The sequence below is a fragment of the Phoenix dactylifera genome, unplaced genomic scaffold, assembly GCF_009389715.1.
Source record: "Phoenix dactylifera cultivar Barhee BC4 unplaced genomic scaffold, palm_55x_up_171113_PBpolish2nd_filt_p 000164F, whole genome shotgun sequence".
Taxonomy (NCBI): Eukaryota; Viridiplantae; Streptophyta; class Magnoliopsida; order Arecales; family Arecaceae; genus Phoenix; species Phoenix dactylifera.
The window spans coordinates 254,329-258,109 of record NW_024067706.1 but is presented as its reverse complement, the minus strand read 5'-3'; the positions used below and the strand labels follow the sequence as shown (position 1 = coordinate 258,109).

The 3,781-nt window shown below is 41.4% G+C and overlaps 1 long non-coding RNA gene across 1 annotated transcript; it reads left to right on the top strand.

The window, feature by feature from the left end:
- Positions 1-1,852: 1,852 nt before the first annotated feature.
- Positions 1,853-2,989, top strand: LOC113463769. Its single transcript, XR_003388603.2, has 2 exons — positions 1,853-2,061; positions 2,170-2,989. It is a non-coding gene; the product is annotated as an uncharacterized LOC113463769 (long non-coding RNA).
- Positions 2,990-3,781: the final 792 nt, after the last annotated feature.

The window sequence follows — 3,781 nt, the reverse complement described above, 5'->3', positions numbered from 1 at the left end:
CAGCCTCTTAAATTCAGCTATACTGCTACGCTGTTCACACTGTTCCCCTCGTCCTTGCTGTGGTTGTGTCTGGGGCAACTGCGCTTGTTGTTAGAGCAACTGCTGTTGCACCTGCTGTTGTATCTGCATAAGGCCACTATGGTCTGCATAACTTGGCCTAGGCCCGGCTCTTGTTGTCCTGTCTGAGTATCACTAGCAGGATTGACAACTCTCTCCTGCTGAGGGGTGTTACCAGCTTGTTGGGGTATGCTGTCATTTTGCGGGTTGGGTGCCTTATTAGTAGCTCTATAAGTAATCTTTCTCGTCCGACGTGGAGGCATCCTGACCTATGTCTATCAGATAGCAGCATGCCAATAATAAGCTTACCAATTCATTACAAGTACATAGAATGGTTGCCACAATCATCATAAACTAACGTCCCAATGTCCCTAGTGTCTACCCACCTATACTCATGTCATGTCAGATTTTCTTATCTCATTATTTATCCAATTATGCTCTGATACCATAAAAGTTGTCACGCCCCCGGCCCGAGATCGCGAGCCGGGGGTTCCGTCAACCGCCGCACACCCGTAGGGAACTCTCCCGACGAGCATGCAAGGCATCTAAACCAAACATCTCAATTTTATAAATATATATCTAAAATAATTCAACTGAAATAAATGTAATCTTACTCCATTGACTGATCCAAATTATATAGTCTCACAGTTCTAAATACGCAGCGGAACAATAAAGATAAAACATCAATTTAAATAAAGCCTAATCTAGGATAACTTGTGCTTCAGTTCTTCTAGTCGCTCTCCCATTTTAAATTCCCGATAGGTTAGTTCTCAGAATCTGTAAAACAACAAGAAATTGTATAATGAGCTAGACAGCCTAGTAAGTAATAAACACCTTAACTAGTCAATTCATATAATAACATAAAATATAAATACAAATTACGATGAATCAACATAATAACATAATCAATTCCTTTTCAAGCACAAATTCATTAAAATTCGTATTTTTCAAATATCTATATACATAATCATAAATCTGATTCGAAACAAATCATATTCATCTCATCAGCCTTTAGCTACGACCACACTTATACCCTGTGGCTAGGCCAGAAACAGAACCGCACTTATACCCTGCGGAGTGGGCCAGAATACCATACTTATACCCTGTGGTGGGGCCAGAATTGCCAATGCATAACCCCCTATTGGCAGGGTCCAGAACATAGCCAGGCTGAGAGTTCTAAATTTGATGCACATCAAAATTCTTTTGTAACATAATAGATATATCATAATCCGATCTAAATACGCATATACAATGTACAAACAGTAATATAACAATAGTCCGAAAAATATTATTCCAATTCACATATCCATTTTTCATTCAAAGCATCATCTCGTAAAATTCATAAATCACATATAAATTCATTAACAATTTATTCGATGCAAAAATAATATTATATAAATGAAGAGTCTAGAGAAGGCAGTTCATTACTTACATTGTACGCGATCCACAACAAATCCAATTAATCTCACAAATTTCTCGCAGAACCTAATATCCAAAAATTATATTTTCTTTTAAAATTAATTACAATATATATAAAACTTAAATTTTAACATTCTTCCAGGGCCGACCCTGCAGAAGTGTCTAGCACCCCGGGTTCGGGTTCGGATTCGGGTTCATACCCGTAAACCACCCTCCTTCTTTTATTATTATTATTATTATTATTATTATTATTATTTTCTTTTCTTCTTTTTTTTCTTTTCTTTTCTTCTCTTTTCTTTTTTTTTCTTTCCTTCCCTTTTCTTTTCTTCTTCTCCAGAAGCTTCTCCCGACTTCATCTCCTTCCCTCCCCTTTCTTTATTCTTTCTTCTTTTTCTTTCTCCTCCTCCTCTTCTCCCGACTTCTTCTCCTCCCCCCCTTTCTTTCTTCTTCTTTCTTCTCCCGTGAAGGGAGGTCGGCGAGCTCGGAAGAAGCCAAGTTGAGGCCGGCGACGCTCGCGACGGCCGGCGCGCTCCTTCTTCCTGCGGAGGAGGCATGCAGACGGGAGGAGAAGAAGACCCCGCGACGGTCAGCCTTCTCCTTCTTCCCTCTCCTCTTCTTTCTTTCTTTTTCTCTTTTTTTTTTAATTATCAAATGGTACTGCAAAGAGATAAAGATTAGGATTCCTTACCTCAGCCCCGGTGAAGGTCCGGCAGCTTCCTCCCTCTCCGGCGGCTCCTTCCTCTCCGACGGCAATGGTGGAAGAGGAAGACCACCCGTGCCAAAGCTATCCCGATTTTAATGGCTCTCTCCCTCTCTCTCAGCCGGCAACCCAAGGAAGAAGACCCCCCGACTAGACGCGGCGGCTGTGGTTCGGATGGCTTCAAGGAGAAGGAGAGGAAGCCCTAAAAACAGGGCTTCCTTCTGCTTCGGGATGGAAGGAATTCCATCCCGTTGCCTAAGGTTTGGGACTGGGCCGGTCAAATGGACCGGGCCCAGTTCCAGGGTCTCACATCTTTTATCATATATTGTCACAGGAAGGAACACTGCTGACCTTTGTACTCGATTCGGGATGTAAAATAGGTTGTGTGCTGGGACCAGATGGAGTGTGCTTTGAGGTGGGGGAGGGGGTGGCGCTGGGGAGGGCAGAGTCGGAAGGCGAAGGAAGATGCGAGGGCAGGAGCGTGAGCAACAAGAATGGAGACCATTTTTTCCCCCTCTGAAGTGAAATAGTTATGCCAAGATTTTGGATGGCAAAAACGAAACTTACTTGGACTCGTGATTTATGTTTATATTAATTATTGTGCAAGCTCTTTAAGTTGCAGAAGTTTTAGAAAATTTGCTTAATCTCTAGAAAAGACAATTGCATTTCAATAAACTCTCTTTCAATGCATAGTATTGTTTGCTGCCTCAGACAATCATTAGCCATGTTCTAGAGAGTGATACTTATCTTGTAATATCATGCATGAAGAGAAAGAGGTTGCATATATTGGACTGAATTATTTTTTTGACGAAAGAGCTGACTTATTTTTTCGATGAAAGAGCTGAATTATTACTAATCCTTAATGATATGGTGGAAAATAAACATGATGATATGGCATATTTGGATTTGTTCAACTCAAAGCTGATGCGACACTTTGTATTATCAAACCGAGTCTACCTCAACCTATTTAAAAGCTTGGTCAAATAGAGCAAAAGCAATTGACCTTCGAGGTCATGCATCGCCCGACGTGCCAGATGCAAAGTTCTGCATCTCAGACAGATAGCCATTTAGCTTGGCATCCATCCTAGATTGCCTTGAGCCCTCTTGCCTCGAGTGGCAGCTCCCTATATTATGTGGACATGCACTCCTATAATGTCGAGAGATTAAGATTACCATAATGGCCCTAAAAGATTACGCCACACCCTCATGCGTTTACAACATGATCCTGGATAGTTATATTGAATCCAAATGTGGTTACGACGCAATCGTAGATGGCTACAGCATGACGCAATTTTGGACGGAACTCGTGTATATATATAGATCTAAAATCCCTCCATGAAAAAGGTACGATGACTGTGACACAACTCCAATATACTGAGACTCTCATTCGTCTCTTCTCCCACACCATTATCCAAACCCTTTCTTTGACTTGAGCATTGAAGGGTTCGAATGGAGCCAATTCTAGCAAGTTCTCTAACCTGTTATTGTTCTACAGATTGATAAAGGCAATCAATATCAGCAATCCAAAGATCGGTAGAAATAGATTGGCACTGTCTGTGGGAATGAGGCGAAAAAAGCCATGAAGCTCAGGAGAAACAATCATCA